The 26,507-nt window shown below is 48.1% G+C and overlaps 2 long non-coding RNA genes across 5 annotated transcripts; one reads left to right on the forward strand and one right to left on the reverse strand.

Annotated features, from left to right (window-relative positions):
- The first annotated feature begins 192 nt into the window (after window positions 1-192).
- On the forward strand, window positions 193-20,073 carry LOC123574576 (uncharacterized). 4 transcript variants are annotated; one of them, XR_010588526.2, is made up of 4 exons: window positions 193-351; window positions 2,889-2,933; window positions 3,632-3,782; window positions 17,544-20,073. It is a non-coding gene; the product is annotated as an uncharacterized lncRNA (long non-coding RNA). The 4 variants fall into 4 exon arrangements; XR_010588527.2 differs by having other exon boundaries at window positions 3,635-3,782; XR_010588525.2 differs by lacking the exon at window positions 2,889-2,933.
- LOC135972004 (uncharacterized) lies at window positions 13,052-16,293 on the reverse strand. Its single transcript, XR_010588528.2, has 2 exons — window positions 16,177-16,293; window positions 13,052-13,227 (listed from the first exon to the last, which is right to left on the reverse strand). It is a non-coding gene; the product is annotated as an uncharacterized lncRNA (long non-coding RNA).
- Window positions 20,074-26,507: the final 6,434 nt, after the last annotated feature.

The raw sequence follows: 26,507 nt of genomic DNA on the forward strand, positions 1-26,507 counted from the left end.
GAACCTACATGATCCCAGCGGCGTCGACTTTCGTTCGTCTCCTCTGCCTGAAATGGATGGCCCCCACTTTAATCCGGCTGCTGCCCTGCAGCCGCCTGTTGCTTCCCTCCCCCTGCTCCCATTTTTCAGCTTTTCTTGAAATCTGGCAAGCGCCAGAAAGGGAAATAACTTCCATCCACCTTAATTTAAATCATTCAAGTGTGGGTTTCTTTCTTACAGGGATGTTTGCTCGTTCTTTTCCCAGCCCAAGTGCGTGTTGGGGCGGGGGGGAAGATTTCGTGCAGTTTCTTGGTGATGAGGTAATGAGTTCCAGATTTCAGGACAGAGCAGGGTGCGCGTTGAAACCACAAGGTTAGTCTGAGTTCTGATGTGAAGCTATTTCGGTTTTTTATTCCCCCGGCCTCCACCCATTCCCGCTCCCCCACCCCCCAAAAAGAAAGGGCCGGCGGGTCTTTAACTCCCGAGGGTTCGCGAAGCTCAGCTTGGGGGACCGGAGGAGGGGCTGGAAAAAAGCAAAGGGGAAGGGGACTGGGAGCGGGCGGGGACCCTTCCCGGCCCAGGGCCTGTCCCCGCGGGGCACCGGCTGTGCCCCTGCATCGGGCGGCGCCGCTTTCGCTCCAAGGCTGCGGGACCGGCTAGGAGCACCATCAGGCGCCCCAGAATGGCTACAAAGTGGGTTTTTCCAAAGAAAGCTGATTCCTCGAATTTCCTCGGCTTTTCCAACTCCCGGCGGCCCTCCCCTCCCCCTCTCCCCAGGGGCGCGGGCTCCGCAAGGCTGCGGCTGGCCTAGCCCGCTCGCTCCCGAGTTGTTTACCGGCCCCGCCGACCGAGAGTTTGTTCCAGCTCCCAGAGCCTGTCTCTATAATTAAACTCTTTTTTAAATTGTCGGGTTGAAACGTCATTTCGGGGACTTTCCAAGGGTGAGGGAGCCGAGAGGAGGGAGCAAGTCCCTTAACCCTTCGCTGACCCGACGTCCCCGCCGCGGCTGGCCGGGGTGGGGTGAGGGCCCGAGGGCGGGAGCCGGCCCGCCCCCGCCCAGACGTGGTCGGCAGGTGCCCTGGGGTGGCGGGAGGGCGGCCAGCCCCTACGGGGCAGGAAGTCCGAGACGAGGCGTGCGCGGCCGTCCCCCGCCAACTTCGCGGTGCAGTCGGCCCTCCCGCTCCTTACCCGCGCAGTCCCGAGGCTGGCCGCGGCCTCACCTGCACTGCCGCTTCCGACCGGGAGGCGGTGGGCCGGCTCCTCCGTCCCGGGCCCGACTTCCGGGCCCTCCCCATTCGCCTGGAGCGCGTCCCTTCGTGGGGAGGGGTGGCCCAGGTATTTTAGCTTGGAGGTGGGGGTGGGGTGGGATGTTCGGTTTTGTGCAAGGGGGAAAGTGAAAGTCTTCGGAGTGAAGGAGGCGCTGCGGATATACATATTCATCAGCCAATCTGGACCCCAAGCGCACCTCCGGGCAGGTGAGAGTCTAGAGCACTGGGCCGCAGAACCCAGACGGTTAGGCCTAGTCACAGGGGTCAGCAGGGTACCCGCTCCTGAGAGCCCTGCAGTGTTGCACTTCCTCTCAGGCTTCAGGTCATTTGCAAAATCACCTAAATTCTTCAGGTGGAGAGAGACAGACCCCTGGAGTCCCCTAATTTAAAGTTTGGAATGCTGATTTCCCGGCCCAGATGGGAGCGAGAATCTGCATTTTTGGTAAATTTCCATCTCACGACCCAAATACTAATGTTTGAGAATCAGTGAGCCAGAACATTGAAGTTAGGCAGTCCTGGATCCAAATCTTGGCCATTTTCTAGCTATGTGACTTTTCAAGTCACTGACCAAGGCCTCAGTTTCTTCATCTCTGAAATAGGAATCATGATAACTGCCTAAATTTGGCCCATAAAGTGCCTAGAGTCATGCCTCACTGAATATATGCCAGGCTGTTGTATGTAAACTAAGGCATTTGGCAACCCTTATTACACCACAAAACAAATTCCGGGGCTATTCACTTGGCAAAGGATTATTCGGTGTAGACTTCCATTAAATGGCCAACTGACAACTTATAAGTTGATCTGTGTCACTCTCTAGCCTCCATCCCCAGCCCTGGATAAGGCAGGCCCTGAGGCCTGGAAATGGGGAGAGGGCCCTGGGCTTGGAGCCTGGGGGACAGTAAAGTGGTTCAGGGTAGGGTGATGGGGATTTGTTGCCCACATCTGAAAAATACCTGATTATTGACACAAGTATTTCTGTAAACAACTACATCACTGGGGCCTTGTGGTAGTCTATAAAAGCCAGACTGTCTTATCTCTCAAAGTCCTTAAGCCCCTCAGAAAGCTTAGTGTATATTACTGAGCTGTCAATATTCTCCTGAACAAGACAGGGGCCTCAGGAGAGGGCACTTTAGGGTCTATCGTAAATGTGGCCCTGCAGGGTGTCTGGAATCTTTGGGTTTGGGAGCAGACCGCCTCCTGCAAGGACTACTGAGAATCCAGTCCCAGGTCCAGCATTGCCCTGGGGGGTCTAATTGCCCAGGTCTCTGCAAGATGTTCCAACTGTCAGTGAAGTTATAAGGCCAGCCCACAGCTACACCTCTCCACTCGCCCTAACCTAGGCCCCACCTAGAGCAGTCAGGCATAATGACTCTTACTACAGGTTAGATTTTTTTCACTCCCCATCACCACTTCTCCCACCCTCCAGGGAACTCCCTGTGCTCTAGTCCTTTTTAGATGAAAATGAGCCATCTTCCTCCTACTCTGGGGCCTTTGCACATGCAAATCCTTCTGTGAGAATCAACCTTCCTTTAGCCCAAATTCTAAATCATTCTTTAGAACCCAACTCAAGCCTCACTTCCTCAGGGAAAACATTCCTGATGCTTTCCTTCATCACATAACAGTGTCCCTCCTCTCTCCTAGGCTCTCATGGAATGTTCATTTCCTTCAAAGTAGTTATTTCAGTTTGTGAGTATACATTCATTCCTGTAACTTTTTTTTTTACTTTTCAATTTAACATACAGTAAAATTTATCTTTATTTGGCATACAGTTCTATGAATTTTAACTTATGAATTGATTCATGTAACCACCACCACAATCAGGAAACACAACAGTTCCATCACCCCTCAAAAACTCCCTCAAACTATCCCTTTGCGTTCAAACTTTCTCCATCTCTAATCCCTGGCAACCCCACTGATCTGTTCTCTGTCATCGCAGTTTTGTCTTCCCAGAATGTCATACAAATGGAATCATATTGTATGTTTGGTTTTATGCAGCATATGCCTTTGATATTTAACCATGTTGTTGCATGTATCAATAGATCATTCCTTTTTATTGATAAACAGTACTTCACTGTGCGCTTATACAATAGTTTATCCATTTTCCTGTTGGACATTGGATTATTTCCAGCTTTGGGCCACTATGAATAAAGTTTCAATAAACTCTCATGTACAGGTTTTTGTGTGAACACAAGTTCTTATTTCTTTTTTTTTTTTTCTTTTTGAGTCTCACTCTGTCACCCAGGCTGGAGTGCAGTGGCGCAATCTTGGCTCACTGCAAGCTCTGCCTCCTGGGTTCACACCATTCTCCTGCCTCACCCTCCCGCGTATCTTGGACTACAGGTGCCCGTCACCACGCCCAGCTAATTTTGTTTTTGTATTTTTAGTAGACATGGGGTTTCACCGTGTTAGCCAGGATGGTCTCGATCTCCTGACCTCAGGATCTGCCAACCTTGGGATCCACCTGCCTCGGCCTCCCAAAGTGCTGGGATTACAGGCGTGAGCCACCGCACTTGGCCAAGTTCTTATTTCTCTAGGGTAAGTAACTAGGAGTGAGATTTCTGGGTCACATGGTAACTATATGTTGAAATTAATACAAAACTGCCAAATCATTTTCCAAAGTGGCTATACTATTTTGCATTTCCAACAACAACATATGAGAGTTTCCACTTACTCCACATCCTCACCAGCACTTAACGGTATTACTATTTTTTGTTTTAGTCATTCTAATAGGTATGTGGTGGTATCGCATTGTGGTTTTAGTTTGCATTCCTCTAATGGCTAATGATGTTGAACATCTTTTCGTATGCTTATTTGCCATCTGCATATACTTTTTGGTGAAGCGTCTATTCAAACCTTTTGCCTATTTTTTAGTTGGGTCATTTCATTGGTCATTTTCTTACTGTTCAGTTTTGAGAGTTCTTTACATATTCTGGATACATAAAGTTCCTTTGTTGCTTATGTGATGTGCAAATTATCTTCTCATGTCTGTGCCTTATCTTTTAACTCTCTAAGCAAAGGATCTTTCACAGAGCAAAAGTTTTTCATTTTAATGAAGTCTAATTTATCAGTTTTACCTTTTGTGGATCAGGCTTTTGGTGTCACAGCTAAGAAATCTTTGTCTAACCGCAAGTCATTAAGATTTTTTGTTTTCTTCTGAAAGTGTTATATATTTTCATGGTCTGTTGTTAGGTGCATAAATGTATATAACTGTTCTATCTTCTTGCTATATTGAGCATTTTATTAATATATAATGTCCTTATCTCTTGTAACCTTTTTAGATTTAAAGTCTATTTTATATAATATTAGTAGAGCCATTCCTGCTCTCTTTTGGTTACTGTTTGCATGAAACATCTTTTTCTGCCCTTTTACTTTCAATCTGTTTGTGTCTTTAAATCTAAAGTCAGTCTTTTGTAGACAACATATAGTTGGATCAGATTTTCTGTTTATCCATTCTGCCAATCACTGTCTTTTGATTGGGGCATTTAATTAACATTTAAAGTGATTACTGATGAGAAGGGACTTAGTTCTGTCATTCTGTTGTTTTCTAGATGCCTTAGAGTTGTATTGTTCCTCATTTTTCTGCACTACTATCTTATTTTGTGTTAGTTGATTTTCCATAGTGAAACATTTAAATTCCTTTCTCATTTTCTTTGGTACATTTTCTTTTATACTACAACTACAGTAGTCCTTCCTTTATCCATATAGGATATGTTCCAAGACCCCCAGTAGATGCTGGAAACCAGGGACAGTACTGAACCCTCCATATACTATGACAATTTTTTTTCCTTCAGAATTTCATGGATAGAATTTTCATTCGTACTATAGATCTTAGCAATATAAGCATATGCTGCTTCTTCCTTGTTGAGAATTTTCACCTTTTCACTTGAAGCAGTTTACTGCTTTGTTCTCTCCAAATTGCCTTTTATCTGACCTCTCCAAATTGCCAGCATCACTACTCTTGCATTTTGGGGTCATTATTAAGTAAAATAAAGATTCCTTGAACACAGGCGCTGTGATACCACAGCAGTCAATTAGATAACCAAGATGGCTACCAAGTGACTGATGGACAGGTAGCAGATATGGTGTGGATACACTGGACAAAGAGATGATTCATGTCCCAGGCAGGATGGAGCAGGATAGCATGAGATTTCATCATATTACTCAGAATAGCATACAATTTAAAACTTATTGTTTATTTCTGGAATTTTCCATTTAATATTTCCAGACTGTGGTTGATTGTGGATAACTGAAACTACAGAAAGTGAAACCACAGGTAAGGGGGGACTATTGTATTTTCTTTGTGGTTACCATGGGGATTACATTTAACATCCTAAAGTTAAAACACTCGAATTTGAATTTATAACAGCTTAACTTCAAAAACATACAAAAATTCTGCTCCTTTACAGCTGCATCTGCATCCCTTTTGATTATTGATATCACATAATTACGTCTTTATACATTTTGTGCCCCAATATAGAAACTAATAATTATTTTAAATGTGTTAGTCTTTTAAATTATGTAGAAAACAAATGTGGCATTACAATCCAAATTTATAATAATTTTAGCTTTTAGACTAATAATTGTTTTTTAAAGCAGTCTCTTAAATTTTGTCACAAAGTAAACTTACAAACTGTTGTTTCAATAATACTAGCTCTTATAATTGCCGTTATTGAGATCTTCATTTCTTCATATGGTTTCAAGTTACTGTCTACTGTTCTTTATTTTACTTTGCAGGACACCCTTGGAGCATTTCTTACAGGACAAGTCTAGTGGTAGTGAATTCCCTCAGCTTTTGTTTATTTAGGAATGTCTTACTTTCTCCATCACTTTTGAAGGACAGTTTTTCCGGATATAGTATTCTTGTTTGATTTTTGTTTTTCTTTTAACATTTTAAATATGTTGTCCCACTGCCTCTGGTCTCCAAAATTTCTGATGAGAAATCTGCCAATAATCTCATTAAGGATCCCTTGTAGTGGGATGCAGTGGGATTTCACACCTGAAATCCGAGCACTTTGGGAGGCCAAGGCAGGAGGATTGCTTGAGATCTGGAGTTCAAGATCAGCTTGGGCAACAAAGGAAGACCCTATGTCTTTAATTAAAAAATATATATATATATATTTTATGTGAGTCACTTCTTTGTTGCTGCTTCAAGATTCTCTTTTTGTCTTTGACTTTTGAGAGTCTGATTATAATGTATCCTGGTGTGGGTTTCTTTATTTTACTTGGAGTTCATTGAACTTCTTGGATGTTCATATTCATGTCTTTCATCAAATTTCAGAAGTTTTTAGCCAAGTTTCAGATATTCTTTCCCCTTTTCTCTCTCTTATTCTTCTGGGACTCCTACTATGCGTATAATGGTGTTCCACAGGTCCTTTAGGCTCTATTCACTTTCCTCAATCTTTTTCCTTTCTATTCCCTAGACTTGATTACTTCCAGTGTCCTGTCTTCAAATGTGCTGATTCTTTTTCCTGCTTCCTCAAAACTGTCTTTGAATCCTAAAGTGAATTTTTCATTTTAGTTATTGTACTTTTCAGCTCCAGAATTTCTTTTTACTTTCACTTTAGGCTTACTATCTCTTTATTGTTATTCCCATTTTGTTCATACATCTCTTTCTTGACTATCTCCATATCTTTATTTAGTTCTTTGGGCATCTTTAAAACAGTTGTTTTAAAGTCTTTATCTAGTAGATCTGCCATCAGTTATTTTTCAGGAACAGTTTCTGTTGATTTATTTTTTGGATGGACCGTGCTTTCGTGTTTCTCGTATGTCTTGTGATTTTTGTTGCTGTTGAAAACTGAACATTTCAATCTAATAATGTGGTAATTCTAGAAATCAGATTCTTCCCCTTCATCAAGGTTTGCTGGGTTTGGTAAATGTTTTTTTAAATTATTGTTGTAGGCTCTCTGTGCCAAGGATCAGCCTGAGGTATAAATGTGAGGTCTTCTGAGATCTATTCTGAGCCTCTGCCTTTCTCTGATCATGCATGGGCATTCATTTTCAAATTTGCCCATGTATGTAATTGTTTTTGAATGTCCTAGTCTTTAATATCTGGCTCCAAAAAGGGGAAAAAGAGAGAAATGAAGAGTTGATTTTTTTTAAAAGGGGGCCTTCATCCCTTTAAATCCCCTATAAGTTAGTTCAACAGAGGGGGAGGAGCTTGCAACAATGGGAGAAGGTGTTGGCCAGTTGTGGTGGCTCATGCCTGTAATCCCAGCACTTTGGGAGGCCAAGGCGGGTGCATCACCTGAGGTCAGGAGTTTGAGACCACCTTGGCTAACATGGTGAAACCCCGTCTCTACTAAAAATACAAAAATTACCTGGGCATGGTGGCGGGGGCCTGTAATCCCAACTATCCAGGAGGCAGAAGCAGGAGAATTGCTGGAACCCAGGAGACAGAGGTTGCAGTGAGCCAAGATCGCGCCACTGCACTCCAGGCTGGGCAACAGAGCAAGACTCCATCTCAAAAATAAAAATAAAAATAAAAAATGATGGGAGATGGCCGGGCGTGGTGGCTCAAGCCTGTAATCCCAGCACTTTGGGAGGCCAAGACAGGCGGATCACGAGGTCAGGAGATCGAGACCATCCTAGCTAACACGGTGAAACCCCGTCTCTACTAAAAAATACAAAAAACTAGCCGGGCGAGGTGGCGGGCGCCTGTAGTCCCAGCTACTGGGGAGGCTGAGGCAGGAGAATGGCGTAAACCCAGAAGGCGGAGCTTGCAGTGAGCTGAGATCCGGCCACTGCACTCCAGCCTGGGCAACAGAGCGAGACTCCGTCTCAAAAAAAAAAAAAAAATGATGGGAGAAGGTGCAACAACAATGGCCACCTGCATCATTGTCTACATCTCTGTTATCAGAAGCAGTAATCAGAGCATAAAACCCTGATATTTGGAGGACAGGGTCCTTTTGGCCCATCCTGGCTCCTGTAAGCTGTGTGCAGGCTACTCCAGGAACATATGCACAGCTGTCTGCCATAGGGTTGGACGTGGGGGATGGGTAGCTGCTACTGTTCTAAGAGCTGATATTGACCAAAATTAAACACAAATTACTGTTCAAGCCTCCCCCTGGAATTTTCAAGCCTTCAATAGACTCCAGAGTTCCAAAATAGTTGTATCAGACAGATTCTGCCACTGCAATTGTTTTCTTAAGAGGGGAAACATTCCTGGTGCTTGCTACTCTGCCATGTTCCTAGAATCCTGCCCTAAAAGTAGTTACTTCAGATCTGTAATCCATTTAGAGTTAGTTTTTATATAAAGATGTGAAATTTAGCTTGAGGTTCTTTTTTTGCCTGTGGATTTTCACTCGCAACATTATTTGTTGAAAAGACTGTCATTTTACCATTGAGTTGCTGCCTTTACACCTTTCCAAAAATTTGATGGCCATATTTGTAAGGTCTGTTTATTTTGTTCCACTGATCTGTGTCCACCCCTTCACCAATACTACACGATCAATTATTGTAGCTTTTTACTAAGTCTTAAGAAGGTGTAATTCCTCCAACTTTTTTCTTATATTTTGAAATTGTTTTAGCTATTCTAGTTCCTTTGCCTGTTCATAAAAACTTCAGAATCAGCTTGTCTATATCTAGGGAAAAAAACCCTACTGAGATTTTTATTGGAAATGCATTAAATCACTACAGGGAGAATTACTATGTTGAGTCTTCTAATTCATGCACATAGTATGTCTAGTTAGGACTTATTTGATTTCGTCAGTGTTTTATAGTTTTAATCTTTTTTTGAAATGGGCTCTTGCTATGTTGTCCAGGCTAGCCTCAAACTCCTGGGCTTAAGTGATACTTCTGCCTCAGCCTCCCAAGTAGCTGGGACCACAGGCATGTGGTACCATGCCCGGCTGTTTTATAGTTTTTAGCACAGGGATTCTATATATGTTTCATTAGATTTATACCTAATATTTCCTATTTTTTAGAACTATCATAATTTTTTTTTTTTTTTTTTGAGTTGGAGTTTTGCTCTTGTTGCCCAGTCTGGAGTTCAAGGGTGTGATCTCGGCTCACTGCAACCTCCACCCCACTGGGTTCAAGCGATTCTCCTGCCTCAGTCTCCCGAGTAGCTGGGATTACAGGCATGCGCCACCACACCCAGCTAATTTTGTATTTTTAGTAGAGACGGGGTTTCTCGATGTTGGTCAGGCTGGTCTTGAACTCCCAACCTCAGTTGACCTCCCCACCTCAGCCTCCCAAAGTCTGGGATTATAGGCATGAGCCACCACACCTGGCCTTTTGAAATCTTGGTCTCCACTTGTTTATTAGTTTACAGAAATTCAGTTGATTTTTGTGTATTGACCTTGTCTCCTGTGATCTCACAAAATCACTTTAATTGTAAGAGGATTTTTTTGATAGATTACTTGGGGTGTTTTTATTATTTTTGTTTTGTTTTTGTTTTGAGATAGAGTCTCACCTTGTTGCCCAGGCTGGAGTGCTGTGGTGCAATCATAGTTCACTGCAGCCTCAAATTCCTGAGCTCAAGCAGTCCTCCCACCTCAGCCTCCCAAGTAGCTGGAACTATAGGTACATGCCACCATTCCAGCTAGTTTTTTTAAATTTTTTGTAGAGATAGGATCTCACTATGTTTCCCAGGCTGGTCTCTAACTTTTGTCCTCAAGTAATCCTCCTGCCTGGGCATCCCAAAGTGATGAGATTACAGACATGATCTCCTGTACCAGGCCTGTTTTTGTTTTTAAAGTAGACAAGCACATATTGTCTATAAATAGGAATAACTTAATTTCTTCCTTCCCTAACATATGAATTATATTTCATTTTCTTGCCTTATTGCTCTATCCAGGATTTGCAATACAGTGTTGAATAGGCATGGTAAGAGTAGATGCCCTGACCTTGTTCCTGATTTTAGGGGGAAAGCATTCAGTCTTTCATTTTCATTTTAAAATACAACATTAGTTGCCAGTTTTTTGTAGTCATTTAACTTTTTAACATTCCCTTCCCACTAGGATGTATGCTCCATCAAAGCAGGCTCTCTCTGCTCTCAACTGAACTCCCAGTGCCTGGCTTAGTGCCTAACAGATAGTAGGCCCTCAATAAATATTCATGGAAAAAAAAATGAAGATTTAGTACTTCTCTACTTCGCTAACTTAGCCAACCACAATCAGTGTCCTCTATGACAGACAACAGAGGGACTTGGCTGAATATGTACAAACATTAGAAGAATAATCTTACAATAAATACCCCAACAGATCCAACTAGGCATTGTCCCCATAGAGTTGACAATCTCAAGCTGCAGAGCATTTGTAGATCAGCTTTTCAGCAAGCTATACTGTGTCAAAGCATTTATCTATGAGGAATAGATGACTGCAGTATAATAATTATTTTAGATCGAGAGCATTCCATTCCCAAAAGGAATTTAAACAAAAAGCTCTCAGCTCTGAAAAATGGGTTTTCAGGATAGAGAATCCCACTGCTCTGAAATCTTAGGCCCTCAGACGGGTGGGGTTGTTTCGCTAAATTTATTTCAGCCACTTATAGAAACAGAAGGGGGAAGAAGGGGGTGGCTGCCTGCACACCAACCCTGGCTCTATAGCATTAATATCTGCCGGGTCAGGCTTTTATTTGGGTTTTGTTTTACTTTGGGGGGCTGGAGAGACAGGCAGGCAGCAGGAGTATCTCACAAATGCACGGCTTTCGAATTGCAGTTTCCTGCCTTTCTCCATGTACCTTACCCACTGAGAGAGAGAGAGAGAGATCTGTTTGCTTTCTTTCCCGCACAAGTGTGAGTGCAGGGAAACTGGGGTCTTTGTCCCTGGCCCCCATGAGAACCCCTACCCAATCCCACACACACACCTCCAATGGCTCTATTACTTGAATTTTAGGGGTTGTTGGATATAAAATCCAGGCCTTTTAAACCCTGTTTACCTCCTCCCCAGCTTCCCCAAAGCACTGAACACACATTCTCCTTAGTCCCTGATACCTGAACAATCTCTTCTGCCACCCCAATCCCTATAACTAGAAAAAGGATTTGAAATGATGTTGCTTTTTTGGCCTGGTGCGGTGGCTCACGCCTGTAATGTTAGCACTGTGGGAGGCTCACGCAGGTGAATCATGAGGTCAGGAGTTTAAGACCAGCCTGGTCAAGACGGTGAAACCCTGTCTCTACTAAAAATACAAAAAATTAGCCAGGTGTGGTGGCAGGCACCTGTAATCCCAGCTACCTCGGAGGCTGAGGCAGAGAACTGCTTAAACCGGGGAGGCGGAGGTTGCAGTGAGCCGAGATAGTGCCACTGCACTCCAGCCTGGGCAACAGAGTAAGACTCCATCAAAAAAAAAAAAAAAAAAAGAAATGACGTTGCTTTTTTCAAACTTGTTTTTTGCTAAATTTGAAATACTTTATGAAGCACAGGTTAATGACCTCCCACAGATGTAAGGGAAATTGAGGCACAGGAGCAGGAGGTGGCAGAAGGTGACCTGCACCTACTGCGAGCAGCTGAGATTGATGTCCAGTCCTTGGCTGGCTCTCAAGAGGTTCCCGGCTGAACTCAGGACTAGAGAAAGTCTGGGCTCTGTATCTGGGGGCTTGCTACTACATGGCTGCTGCTGTTTGCTGGCAGAAAGAGGAGACATGCATGAGGAAGCTAAGATACCTGCTGTGCCCGAGACTTGAATAACTACATGAGAACATGGGGAAGTACTGTGCATGGTGCCCAGCCCATGGGAACCCAAGTGCCAGTTTGCTTCCTTGGCTGGGTCACCAAGGAAGGTGGGAGAAGGAGCGTCTGTCCTCTCCTCTCTCTACCCTTGAGGCGGAAAGACTGGCAGGGACTGGTGGGAGGGAGGGTGGCCTGGGGCAGATGCTGGTGAGAGGCCTGACTTGCAGATAATCCAGGAGGGTCTTGCTCTAAACTGTGGGGTCTTCAGGGCAAATCAAGGGATTCACACTTACTAGTAAACAGTAAAGTGTTCACAGGTAAACCAAGGTACTATTTTGTCCTAGCATCAGCGAGTTTGCTTTGGAATTATCCTCCACGACTCTCTAGCAAGGCCCTGTATGGCCAACTCTGCCCTGAGGAGCTGTTCTTTTGAGAAACAGGAACCTCCCCAGCCAGAGCAGGGATCAGACAGCTCTTGGAGGGTTGCCATGTGGACAGCCGGTGGGGGAGAGAGAGAGGACGGGTCTTTGCCACAGCCCTGTGACTTCTTTAGTGCTAAGTTTCTCCCACCAACTGCACCCTCCACTCTGGGGTACTGTGGGCCCCCAAACCAGGGCCTGCTCTTGTCTGACCAAAGGCAACCAGATCTGCTGCAGCTGCTGGGTGAGGAAACAAGCTCTCCCAGAGACCAGGGAAGCAGCTGGAGAAAGATTCCTGCCAGCCCGGGGTGTCAATATTTATACAGCGTGGTGCTAGTGCGTGGGAAGAGGGAAGGCAGAGCGAGATGGCAGGAATGAGGAGGCACAGACATGGACAGATTTCAGGAGGCTGTACTTGGGACCCAACTAGGAGTGAGGCGGCCTGCTGGAATCCTAATCCTCACCTGAATTTCTGTGTCAAAGAGGCTGGGTCTTTGCCCCCAGCTCTCCTGCCAGAGTCAAGGGGAGCAACTTGGAAGAACATTCATCATCCATCCCCTAGTCATTCCTCCTGTTGATTATAGCCCTCTACATACACTAGGAGGCACTGCCTGGAATCAGAGATAAACCAAGTCCACAGGGCCTAGGAGTAAGGGCCTTTGGCCTCCTGAAGTTTATGCTTTTCGAGTCTTAAAGGATGCCAGACCCTGAGAGTTGGACTCCAGAACTGAAGGCTTAGAAAACATAAACAAAATATAAAATGTAAGCAAAGAGTTGTCTCAAGCCTTTATATAAGCAACAGCACTTCCCTCAAGTGACAGGGAACACTGTGCATTGATGAAGATGATGATGAAGAACAGATGGGACCCAGAAAGAGAGCAAGGTGTGCCTATGGAAACGGCCCTCAACCACACTTGCCAGAGAAGCAGGTGGCCACCATCAGCACAGGGCCTAGAAAAGATAAGGCAGTCCAGTGGGTGTCTACCAGGAGCTCTTGAGTCCCCTCACCCCAGGATGCCGCTCAGCTCCGGGTGTGCCCAGGCAGAGCTGATCCACCAGCCCCTCAGCCGCACCCGCTGAGGACTGATGCCCCAGGATGGGAAGCATGCCTAGACCAGTGGGGACAGCCAGATGGACTCCAGTCGATTTGCCTCGGACAGCTGGGGAGCAGGGCCCAGGATGCTCCCACCCCACCCCACCACTCCAGACAGGGAGGGGTGTGGTTGCAACTTCTAGGATTTCTCTGCCACTATGCCCACCAAGAAGTGCCACCCACCTCATCAGTACCAGGGCTGACCCTCAGAGCCTCCCACAGGTAGGGTTTGCCCAGCAGCCAAGAGTCTTTAATACACCCCACAATTACCAGCCTCTTCTAGCATTCCCCCTCCACCCTCAAAATGCCCACTGGCCAAGGGCGGGGACAGTGGGAAGAAAGGACTTTCCACTGGAAAACTGCCTCTGTCTCCCCAGCAGACACCTCTGGATGCCCAGGTCAACTTCAGTCACTGAGTCAGAATTGAAGGAAACCCAGACTCGGGTCCCAAGAGTCAGTCCCTATGCTGCAAGTTCTTCAAACACAGCACTGAGTTTTGCAAGAAATACATTCCCAGTGGGTGCAACTCCATGGAGCTCCAGTCTTTCCTGGTCTAACCTGGTTAATCCTCCAACCCACAGCCCGAAGGATGGATTCCTTTGCCTCCCTGAGCCACGGAGTCCCAGGCCCACACACTGTGGAGGAGACACCATCTGCCCTAACCCTCAGCCCAGGCCTGGCAGACAACATCAGCCCTAACAGGGAGAGCAGCACTGTCCCCATCCCCCTCCCCAGAAGGACACCAGGGCTGGGAGGAGAATCTTCAGGCTCCCAAGACCTCTTCTGCTGCTGTGGCTCTGCCTGCCGGCTGTGGCCTCCTCCTTGCCAGCTCTGCTTAAACAGATGAACAAGAATAAAAGCCGTGTGACCCAAGGAAAGCTTTAGGGAAAAGAACTGAAGCTGAAAGGGGGAAAAAAATTCCCAAAAACCTCTAAGAAATGGGAGAAGATGAGAATTCAAGAAACAGACAAAATAAATCATCCAGGAATCCAGATGTAAAATAAGGCAGGCCAAAAGAAAAGCAAAATTATGCTAAGAAGGCAGAGTGAGGTGGGGAAGGGAGCTGAGAATGATAAAGAAGTGGGGGCCAGTTATAACTATTCTGAAAAGAGAGAAGAATGTCAAAGCAAACAACACCTGAAAATTAAAAAAAAAAAAAAAAAAAAAAAGACCCAGGAGAGAAAAAGAGGCAGCAGTGAATTTAAAACAACTGCCCTGATCCCCAACCAAATCCACTCAGTAGTGTTCTGGGTGGCTACAAGTGAGTCTTAGGGCTTTTGTATGTGTGAGGATTTCAGACTCTTCCTAACACTGAATAAGGACAGTCCTGGAAAAGCAAGCTTTCCTTTCTCGCCTTTGTGTTTCCTACAATTTTCCCACCTCACCCCCGCTGTTAGTCTGTTGCAGAGAAAGGGCTAGTCTTCCTGGGACAAGGCCAAAAACCAGTCCAACTCACCCCAGAGTAGGGTGGCTGCCATCATGGTACCCTATGGCTGGCTCACTGGAGAATGTGAGCAGGAGCCCTGTGCCAGAAGAATATTAGGTATGAGTAGAGTGGTGTGATCAGCTTTTCATCTTCTAGAGAGAGGTCTGGCCCAGCCACCTTTCTGTGGATAAGGGCTTATGTAACTCAAACACACCATTCCTGGAAAAACAGAGGTCCATGGCAGACTGGCATACCCACCTCTATGCAAAGCCAGAGAAATCCCAGCAAATGCAACTTTTCTTAATAACTAAAATGATTTAAATTAATTTCCAGGTGTTCCCAAGGGAGCCTAAAGATAGCCACAACCATTGTTTTGGTTGGCAAACAGCTTCTTGAAGTTCAATGCCTCAATGCCTTGTGTCCATAAACCCCATGAAAACTTATGGAAGATGCTAGTCCTTTATCGGCTTGGCTTCTTTCAGCCTTCTAATTGTTCTCTGTCTTCTGCAATTCTGTCAATGCTTCCCTTCTCCATGCCTGCTTTGGTTTTTCCAGTTTTCTTACTTAATCAAACCTCTGCCCACTCTTCATTTCCCTAAGGGAGCAGGAGTTGGGAGAAAGCTGAAGCAAACCCAGGCAAAATCCAGAAGCAAAGAAAGTAACACATGGGTGTTGGGTTTAGTGCCCAGCTGTGCAATGCCCAGGCTGTCCTCAGTGGGTGAGGCAGGATCCCCATAGACAGGCGGCTGACCAAGCACCTTATCCTGCTCCTCCAAAGTTCAGCCACACCCTGAGCTCTGATTAGCTAGGACAAGGAAAATGGTACTCATGCCAGCCCATCTCCCTCCAAAAATTCTTATGTACTTGACCCTGATACTTCTGCACATTCCAAAAGTAACTTTTTTTTCTATCAAAAAAAGTGCAGAAGGATGGATGTCTAGGTTGTGGCCTTACATACTCAGCTTCTTGCCATCCCTCCTAACCTTCAACCTGTCACAGTCATATAATCTATAACTCAAACTATTCTTTAACCATGAAAAAAGACAAACCAGGAAATTATAGGCTGAAATACCTAAAATGTATTCTATTCAACTGAACTAATCTCCTAATAAGTGTGTGTATATTTAGAAGTCATGCTCTATCTGTTTTGAAAGACGTGGAAATTTCAGGAAAAGTGCAAGGTGACAGCAGATCCCAGCTTGTCGAGATTTGTCCTCAAAAGAATACGTGCCCAGTCTTGGGCCGAGTTGCCTAGTAGTTTTTTAAAGGAGTCTTAAGAGCTGGGAACCAATATATTGCCATGGAGCACACCAGCTCGATGTTCAGGCTGACCATATTCAGAGTCTGGCACTGCCCCCTCCTAGGCAAGTAGAGGACTCACCTGCCTCCGTCTCCTCCTTTATGAAGTAGCGATGACAACAATACCCATCTCCTGGGGTTGCTGTGAGGACAGATGATCAAAGCACTTGGCACACTCTTGATGAATATGAGCTCTCCCTCAAAAAAAAAGGAACCCAGTCAACTTTTGTTGTATGTTAAACAGCAATTGGCAAGACCAAGAAGAGCCCTGGAGGCCCCACAAAGTGGGATTCCATAGAGCCACTGGAGCATAGTCAAGTATCCCAAGCAAGAGAGAGGAGAGGGTCCCAGAGGAGGCCCAGGCAGCTGGCGGGTGGAGCACTGGCCGGGAAAGCCAAGGACAGGCACTCGCAGCCAGGGCGGCTGTGTGGGTGGGAGGACACGGGGGGCTGCGCTCCAGTCTCCCCTAATTAGCTCAACCTGGCTGCATCCTCACCCTTGCATGTGTTCATCCTTATGTGAAACGGAGCCCATACTGACCTAGCACCCAGTATGTGGAAGGTGCTGGCTGAACAGGGAGCTGCAGCAGGAGATTTCAGTGTGATCATCACCTCAGACTTAATAACTGGGTGTTTCTGCCCAGATTCAGAAATCTGTCCTTTTGTGAGCGGGATTGTAAGGAGATGACCAAATGCTGAGAAATTTTTATTTGGGGGCTGATTTTTATTTTTATTTTTCTTTCAGTAAGTAGAAAAGCAAAGAATTTGAAAGTGTTTTGGGAAAGCTGAACACCAGTAGAATCTTGGTAATGTCTAGGGGGTATTATTAATTTTTAGGTGGAATAATGATAATGTGGCTAAGCTTAACAAGAGTCTATTATTGGGAGATACAAAATGAATTTTTTTTTTTTTTTTTTGAGACAGAGTCTTGCTCTGTCGCCCAGGCTGGAGTGAAGTGGCACAATCTCGGCTCACTGTAACCTCCATCTCCCGGGTTAAAACAATTCACCTGCCTCCCAAGTAGCTGGGACTACAGGCACACGCCACCACGCCCGGCTAATTTTTGTATTTTTAGTAGAGACAAGGTTTCACCATATTGGCCAGGCTGGTCTCAAACTCCTGACCTCAAGTGATCCGCCCTCCTCGGCCTCCCAAAGTGTTGGGATTACAGGCATAAGCCACCACACCCGGCCTGGAATGAACTATTGACAGATGAAATGATATGATGTGATATATAGGATATACTTCAGAATTGTACAGAAGGTAGGGAGGTGGATGGTGGCACTGATGAACAAGTTTGGCCATGAGTTGGTGATGCTGAGACTGGGTGGGTACATGGGGTTCACCATATTACTCTGTCTCCTGCATATATTTGAAATTTTCTATAATAAAATGTTTTAAGTTCAGAAAAACTAAAAAAGTTTTAACTCAATGATTCTTGTCTTACTAGCTCTTGCAATACAATATGTACTTCCTATAGACACGTGTTCTCGGACAAGAAATGAAGCTATGGAAAAACCTGTCGGAGAGGGCTGGAGAACAGATGGACACCCCCACCCGAGGTCAGAAAGGCAAGCTACACAGCCCTCCCCACACTTATGTGGGGACCAAGAGTAGGGCCCTGCCCCTCTGGGCCTCTTGGGCTGGAAGAGTGCAGGCAGAAGGACTGATGTCCATTTTGACACTGCTTTTAAGCTCAGTAAAAATCGATTTAAAATTGGTTTCAATGTATTTTTAAAGCACAATGAACTTTTTTTTCCCCTCAGCAGAAAGCCATGATAGCAGGGTAGGCAAGCTACTCAACCTTTCTGACCTCACTTTTCACAACAGGAAAATGGGGATACTTACACATCCCCCATTCCCCATTTCCCAGGGCGTGAGGGTGAATGAGATCAGTATGTCCAGTGCCTACCACAGTAAGAACTGCAACACGGTGGGTCTAATACGTGGTTTTTTTGGTGGCTGTTAAGCCTCTGAGAGGCCCACAGTAGAGCCACCCCACTGTGAACACTCTGTTTGAATTTGAATGCTTTTCTTAAACATTTAAATTAAACAAAAATCAAGGCACACATCCTCTGAAACCCCTTTGGGCCAGGTACCCTGCTGGGTGTCAGCCCCTTCAAGTGTCACAGAAGCCATGGCTCAGCACCCCCCAGCCAGAGGAGCTGCCCAGGCTCTGAGAAGAACAGGGCAGTTGGGATGGGGCCACCACAGCTCTCTCTAGTTGAAGAATTAGCTGGAAAATGAAGAGTAAGGCACTGCCCACTCTGGTCCATGGCTTTGCATGTCAAAATGCATCCCCAGAAAGCAGACCTGCAGCAGACCAACCCTTCCCAAAGATGGGGTTCAGGGTGCTCCAGACAGACAGCAGACCCTGGGCTTGGCAACATCTCCCAAAAAGGAGCTAAGTCTCAGGCAAGCGGTCCCCGAAGGCCTCCATACACCAGGGGCAACACAACATACCTTCACTGGTGCAAAGGCCCTGCCAAATGGCTGTGCAAAGGTGGCCAGGCAAGAGAGACAGTTATAAGAAGAAATCAAGGAGCCATGGCACGCAGAACTCCCAGGAGAGGCAGGTGGTGCACAGCCAGTTCATGCCCCAGGCTACTGGGTGGGTGGCTTCCTGAAGACAAGCTTCAGCCAGAAGACGGTGTTTGGGACTTCAGGTGACAAGACTGGAGGAGACAAGGGAACCTAAGCAGAAGGTCATCCAGACCACTGTCAGAGCAGCCACACGAAGTATTTGGGTTCTTGCTCTAAGTCTTCTGCCAGCCAGACGAAGGGATGGAGGATTCACATCCAGCCACATCTTGACGCTGCTGATCCTGGAAGAGAATGGACAGAGCCCTGCACTGGCTCCACCTGCTCCCTATTCTTCCATAGGAGGAAACAAGAAAGGAGGCCGGTCAGCCCAAGACAAAGCTCAGGAATGTTCTCAAAAGGTTCTTGGGCTTTGGGACCGTCACAATGCATTCACAAGATTATCCTAAGCTTCTGAAAGCCCCCTGGCTCCAGAGAAGAGAGGAATCTCCGGCTGCTAAACCTTGAGTGCAGAGACTAAGGGCACACTGGGGCCAGAATGCCTGGGTTCAAATCCTAGCTCTGCTATGTATTAGCTCTGTAACGTTCGGCAAAGTACTTAACCCCTGTTTCCTCCTCTGTAAAATGAGGATAACTATGGCCCTACAGGGCAGAGTTGTTGCTTAGAACAGTAGAAAACTCAAAATTAATTTAGCAAGGGGCCCTCCTCTGCCCAGTGGGATGTGCTACTATTGACCCCATGGGGTTCTGGAAGAAATCAACATGCTACTACAATGGAAGGCATTTGAAGGAAGTGGAAAGTTTTCACAGAAAGTAGTCCAGAGACATGCACAGAGTGCTGCTCTCAGCACAGACCAGAAACCCCAAAGATTTGTGCCTCTGTCAGAATGCAGCTTTCTGGAGTTTACCAGGCTATAGAAGCTGCATGGAGTCTGGAATGGGAATGAGTTGACTTAGTCTTCCCCTGGAGGTGTGGAGAGGAAATGTTACACTTTCAGGCTTTGTGCAGGACAAGCAGAGAGTATCACTCAAATCCAAGCTGGCTGCCCTGTGGGTGACACAGGCCCATGCCAGCAGGCCTGGGTAGAGCCACCGTTTGCTGAGGTTAGGCCAGCACCAGGGGGTGTGAGGAGCCCACCTCCAGTCTCAGAGCAGGGTTGGGCTTCCCTGGATGGGGAGGAAAGGGTTAAGCCGGCTTGGGCTCTGAAGGGAAAGCACTCTGCAGCTATAAACAGAGAGCCCAGGGAGGGAGGGGCCGACAGGATGTGGCCAGGGCTCGAGCTGTCTGATTATTAACTTCACTTTTATTTGGAGGGGGATTCGATTCTCTGTTTTACTTCCCATCAAGGAAGTGAAAGCCCAGGTCTCAGAGGGGCCTGGTTTCAAATTGTTTTGTCACAGCTCATTTATTTTTCCTTTTAAATAAATAAACAAAACCACCTCTTTGTTTTCCCCTTAATGAGCATTCAACAAATCATCTGTGGGTGAGGCATGAACGGGGTTTTCTGGGCTCCTTCATGGGAGAGCGTTTGGCTTATTATTTTAAAAGGAAAAAGTAAGGATCTCTCCTTTAGCTCCAGGCTTCTCCAAGGCTGTCGAGGCACTTTCTTTTGCCTCCTCTGAAGTATCAGCGAGGAGTCCGAAATCACAGCCTCAAGCCCAGTCCCAGCCCCAGGAGCTTCCTTGGTTGGACCCTGGGGCCGGACCGCAGCCTGCCATCCCATCTGACAGGTCCTGACCCTGAGGCCACGCAGAGGAAGCACCCAGCACAGGCTCAGTGGTTCTTCTTGCTTGGGCTCAGACCCATGGCTTTTGTTCCTCCGGCACCCTGACATTTCTACTAAAATAACTTAAAGCAATTAAACACACAAAAGGATTCCATTACAGCTTTAAGAAAACACCATTACATGTTCCTTTACCCAAGGTTGAAAACATTTGGGAATTTGATTTCCAACACCAAAATCCAGATCAAAACCCATTCAATAATCCCATGATTCCCCTTGCAACAACCGCTTCCCGGCCAGCATCACAGGGTCCCGACCCTCACGGGGTCTCACAATTAAACAATTCAGTGAGAGAGTATGCAGCAACAAACACTGTAAGGAAAAAACAGGAGAGCCTACAGCTGCAGCTACTGCTGCTTCTCAAGGTGTGCAGAGAAGGGAGGAGACGGATTCCGTTGGAAACTAACAGGAGAAATCCAAGAAGGCTTCCTAGTGGAGCTGATCTTTAAGCTGAACCTTGAAGGACTGATAAGATGAACGGATGTTCTGGAACCTGAGAAATACCCAACTGCCAGAGAGAGAGCATCCATGTGTGAACTAAGCTAGACAGGCAACAGGCGTGGTGGGGGCCTGGGGCTCCTCAGAATGGCATCTCAAGTCCCCATGGTGGACAGGGACTGGAATGCATCGGCCGCCTGGAGCCAGCTCCCCGGGGCCAGTCCCTGATCTCTGGCTCGGAGATTGGTGTCCCCGGTGAAGGAGTTGCCTAAGCATCTTAGGCAACCAGATACTACGCCTGGTTTTGGGCCCTGTCACTTGCCTGCCCCCAAAAAAACCTGCTGACCGCTGTGACCTACTTTAAGAGCCTCCGACTTTCCGCTCTTTGAATATGGGGCAAAAAGAAGAAGGCAGGCTGGCGCCACCCGATTCACTTGAGGCTCGGAGTGCAGGCCTGCCTTCGCGGCGGCTACTGGGGTGGCGTTTCCCAGCACCCCCGGGAAGCTAGCAGGGTCCAGGGCTCTCCTGGGCTTCTGCGATGTCCACGCACTCCCGCGGCCGAGCTTCGTGGTTGCGCTCTCCCGTCGCCACCCCGGCGTCGGCGCCGCGGCGAAAGCCGGGCCGGGTGCGGGCCCGGGCGAGGCCGCCAAGATGGCCGACGCGCTCGGCAGCGCGCGGATCACGCGGGAGAGCTGCCCTTGGCCTCCCGGGAAGCAGCCAAGGTTCCGCCGCCCTCCTTGGCGCTCTGCCCCTGCCGGCCTGCCGGGATCTCCTCCCCGGCGTGCTCTGCGGCTCCTGGGGCCTCGCGAACCTTCCAGGCGCGAGGCCATCCAGACGCGCACACTAGGCCCGACCTGCGAGGGGAGCGGGAGGCGCGAGGCAGCCCGGGGGAGAGATAGGGGCCGGGGCTGCAGCGGCTGAGCTTCCTCGGCGGCTCAGAACGCGAGGCGCCGGTGAGCTGAGGCTCCTGCAAGAGGCTGCGGCGTGGAGCGAGATTCTCGCTACGGCTTCGCTCTCGTCCTCCCGCGGCCGCTCTGGCCCGGAAGCCCTCGGAGGCGGCGCGATGGACGTGGCCACACTGCCCTCCAGTGGCCAGACCGCCGAACAACACGCCTGGGCCCCGTTTGGGGGTCGGGGTGACGTGTCCACCCTCTGCCCTTGCTACGTTTGAAAGTGGGGTTTGTTCATCCGTGGTTCCTCTTACATGCCGCCAAAGCTGCCACAGTGCACACTGATCCAACTGCAGGGGATTTGCCGCCTTCGGTGGTTCTCAAACTTTAGTGTGTGCAGGAATGCCCCCTGGACAGTTCTTTCAAACCCGGATTGCTGGGTCCCCCAACTAAGAGAGTTTGCATTTCTAACAAGTCCTCAGGCGATGCTGAGCTGCTGCTCTGCTGGTCCTGGAGCCACACTCAGAGAACCACTGGCTTGGCTCACTCTCTCTCACGGGGTTTCTGTCATCTACTCATTCAATACAGAATATGTCGTGCTAGGCCCAGAGGACGAGTGGATGGAACAACTTTCCCACCCCTGGCGGAGCTTAGTCTAACGGAGGAGACAGACTTGTTTCAACAAATCACCTAGAAACAAATATATGATTCTATTTGAAAAGGCTTTCAAACTCCTGTGAAAGAAAAGAATAAGGTGCTCAGAGAACATATATAAATGGGGCACTAATTTAGATTTGGGATGGGAAGGTTCTCGAGGAAGACCTCTCTGAGGAAACCCTTAAGCTGAGGCCAGGAGGAGAGATGAGGTCCTGAGGGGAGTGGGGAGGGGACTGGAGCTGGCAGGTAAGATGCAGACCCTGGTTGTAGAAGCAGAGACTGGTGGCGGGGCAAGCACGGGGTCAGAGCCTCCTAGGCCCATGCCTCTGGTACCCACATAGCTCCCTCCTCAGAAGGGCAGCATCCAGGGGAGAAGAGGGCCTGCCTGCATGCTCAGATCTTAGCCACCCCTGTCAGCGCCAAGAAAGATGCTCCACCTTCAGGAACCCCTGCCAGGTGCCCACAGCCACAAACTTCTCTTTGCCTGAACAGATTTACGTAGGTCCCTTCCGTAAGGCCTGAAGGATGGTCACATTTGATGGAACCAGGTCTGCTGAGTAATGATGAGTAGACATGATGTTACCATCCACCCATCAGTGCCCTCAGTGTGCCATCTCCTCCCTCCTGCAGGTCCAGGATCCAGCTGTTTCTCCAATGAGCACTTTTAAGCACCTACTATGTGCTCTGCACTAGGATCACTGCAATGCTCTGTGGGGCATGGCACAAACAGGCCAGCCTGCCCTAGGAGGTTCCAAGCACCCTGGAGGGCAGGTAGGTGGAGTACACCCTCCCCACCCCAGTCTCAGCTGCAGCCTGCCTTGTGCACCCGCACCCCACCCAAATGTCCCTGGGGCTGCTCATTGCAGGTGGGCCAGGCTGACAAATGACAGCCAGGAATTCTAGTGTGCGAATGATTCTTACTTGGTATCAATTCCAGCTTGATGACAGGGGCCGGGATGAGCACCAACCACTGCCTGTTTCTTCCTTGTGCTCTGACAAGGAGGTATCATCCCATTAATCCTGTCACCTTGTTCAGTCCCTTCTGTCCCCAATTTTCACATCTGAAAAATGTGGGGTGGGGATGAGTTGTGTTAGATGATCTCCAAGGGTTTTTGGTCCATGCCTAGCCCACCAGTGCACTGTTGGAGAGATGGACGAGAACAGCCCTGCCCAGTGACCCCATGACCTAGCGTTATGCAAAGCAAGGCCTTTGTCATTAACAGACTCCAGGTTGGGGAAAGGAGAGGGGAGCAGCTAAAAAACTATGTGCAGCTTTAGAATCAATCAAATCAATCCAACTCTACTCTTGACTCTGTGATAGCCAGCAAGTGGTTTAACTTCTCTGAGCCTGTTTCCTCATCTGAGAAATGGGAATAGCATGGTACCTACCTCATTGGGCTGTTCTGAAGATTACTGATAATAGCTACCACTTAGCAAGTGCTTGATCCGTGCCAGGCAGCACACTCCATGAGGTCATGTGCAGAAGTGCTGGTCCCATGCCAGCAAGGAGTAGGGCTCCATCGTGGTCATTAATGCATGACACCCCTACTGCTCTGCACACATATATTTATGTAGTCCTACGGCCCTACTGCTCTGCACACATATATTTAACAGGTGAAGGGGCTTAGCAAGCCCTTGGCACATAATAAGCACTCAGTAAACGGTAGGCTTCTTTATTAGCCAGAGAGAAGGTACTCTTGTGAGGAGGTCCTACAGAAGGAGAAATATGGAGAAGTGGGTGACCCGAGATGATGGCTCACACACCTCTCCCAAAAGGGCCAGCCCCATGCCTAGCAAGGCAGTTCCCTGGCTAGGACGTCAGCTCTTACTCACTCTTCCCAGAGAGCAGCTAATTAGCCTCCCAGCAGCCAGGAGCTCCCCAGATGAAAGGTGCTTAATACAAGCTCAAGGCGTAACCCCCATATTTATAACTAAGGTTCCCTGGGGTGAGGAAGGCCCCAGGGCAGAGAGACAGGCCAGATCAGGGCCTCGCCTTCTTTATGACGGAGGTTCCCAGGGAAGGGAGCCGGCTGGGGTGGCTGTGAGCCTGAGAAAGGGCTCGGGGTGGTGGGTGTGGGGCTTCAGAGGGAGCCCCTCCCTGGGAGTGGGCGGGGCCCTGTGGCTGAGGAGGCAGAGTGAATGCTTCAGGGCCCAAGCTGCCTCCCAAAGTGGGAGCTCCAAGGTCAGGAGACAGCCTAGAATAGGATGGATCAGAGCGAGGGCTCTGCTGCTGGGCTGCCAGGTCAGAATCCCAACTCTGCTATGGCCATTCCATGTCCCAGAGCCTCAGCTTCCTCATCTGTAAAACAGGGATAATGATAACATTGACCTCACAGCTATTTACTGATAGCACTTAGTACAGACAGCACCTGGCACCCACTATGTAAAGAATGAGGATTTGTGCATTTATTCATTCAACAGATATTTATTGAGTACCTGCTATGTGCCAGGCACTGGGTGTTAGAAATACAGTCATGAACAAAACAGATCCAGTATTCCTGTGACCCTAGAACCAAGAGGTTGGTAATACACTGCCTGGCAGTGACCTGCGCTGTGGGAATCGGGTATGAGGATGGGGTCAGGTGTCCGATACAGTGACAGAAGAGCAGGTGCCCAGGCACATATGGGCAGATTAACAAATGAACCGGGATTGAAGGGCCAGCCCAAAGTGCGCAGCAAATCAGAGGCGGGAGCCTGGGCCTGCAGCATAGGAATCTTCACCCACAGCTGCTGAAGCAGCCACGGCAGCTCCCTCTGCCCCTGACTAAGGGGTGTGCCCAGCGAAGCCACCTGCCCTCACCTGCCCCCTTGGCTCCTGCCCCTGACTCCTGCAGTCTGGAATCCAGCAAGGCAAGGGAACTGACACAGCCCCCAGGGTCACGACAGCTTCCATTCTTTGACATTCACCAGTGTCACTGGCTGAGCTCGGGCTACATGGCCATCTCCTCTCTGAATCCTCCCAACCAGCTGGTGAAGTCAGTAGCACCCCTGTGGGTTTTTTATTTTGTTTTGTTTTGTTTTGTTTTGTTTTGTTTATCAAGGTAACGTTCACATAACATAACGTGAAGCATTTTAAAGTGAACACTTCAGTGGAATTTAGTATATTTACAGGGTTGTGGAACCTCTGCCTCCGTCTAGTTCCAAAACATTTTTATCACCCCGAAAGGAAACCCGTACCCACTAAACAGTTGCTCTCCTTTCCCTCCTCCCCCTGGAAACCACCCTCTACTTCCTGTCGCTATGAGGTTGCCTATTCTGGACACTTCACCTAGTCCAGAGCTTTTGTGTCTGGCTTCTGTCACTTAGCATCATGTTTTTGAGGTTTATCCAGGTTGTAACATGTATTGTTATTGCACCTCGGTCTATGGCTAAATAATGTTCCATTGTCTGTAAGCACCCCCATCTTACAGATGAGGAAACAGTCCCAAGGTGCTGAGACTCCCAGCCTGAGTCCACGCCAGACAGACGTGGTCCGTGCAAGCCTGCTCCCCAGATGGCCCCATCCTGGCACTGCCATCTGGGAGGAGGCTGCCCTGGGGGTGATGCTGGTCCCTGAGTGGTGACCTGACCCCTTCTAAGGTTCACTTCTCAGTGCAGGTTCACAGGCATGGGTGCTCTGGCCTCCCAGTCACCCTGCTCCAGGCAAGACCATAGCCTGGCTGCAGGGGCCACCTCCTTGGGGGAATTCCAGCCCCTGGCCAACCACAGACCATAGCACTCCCGGGGTTGAACCGTTTCTCACAAGTGGGTTGTGACAGCTGGGAGGTGCTCAACCCTGGGGGCCAGCCCGGTGGGCAGGCCATGTTGGGAACGCTGTTCCCCGCCAGCTTCCCTAGGCAACACGGCCAGCCCCGTCCAGCAAGTGGACCACTCAGGTGGCAGGCATGTACTGAGCACCCACTGTATACCAGCCAGGCACCACCAGGCTTCCAAGGAGCTCCCTTTCTGATGAGGATGAGCCACCCCAGAACAGAAACTGGGTGCTGAGGCTGGGGGCAGGACAGAGGGGTGCTCCAAGAACAAGCACCAGCACTGAGCACAGGGAGGTTCTGGCTGGCAGTGCCTGACATGGCCCACACCGGGGATCCCTGGCCTCAGGAAAGC

This window comes from Macaca fascicularis, chromosome 7 (assembly GCF_037993035.2).
Source record: "Macaca fascicularis isolate 582-1 chromosome 7, T2T-MFA8v1.1".
In the NCBI taxonomy this organism is placed as follows: domain Eukaryota; kingdom Metazoa; phylum Chordata; class Mammalia; order Primates; family Cercopithecidae; genus Macaca; species Macaca fascicularis.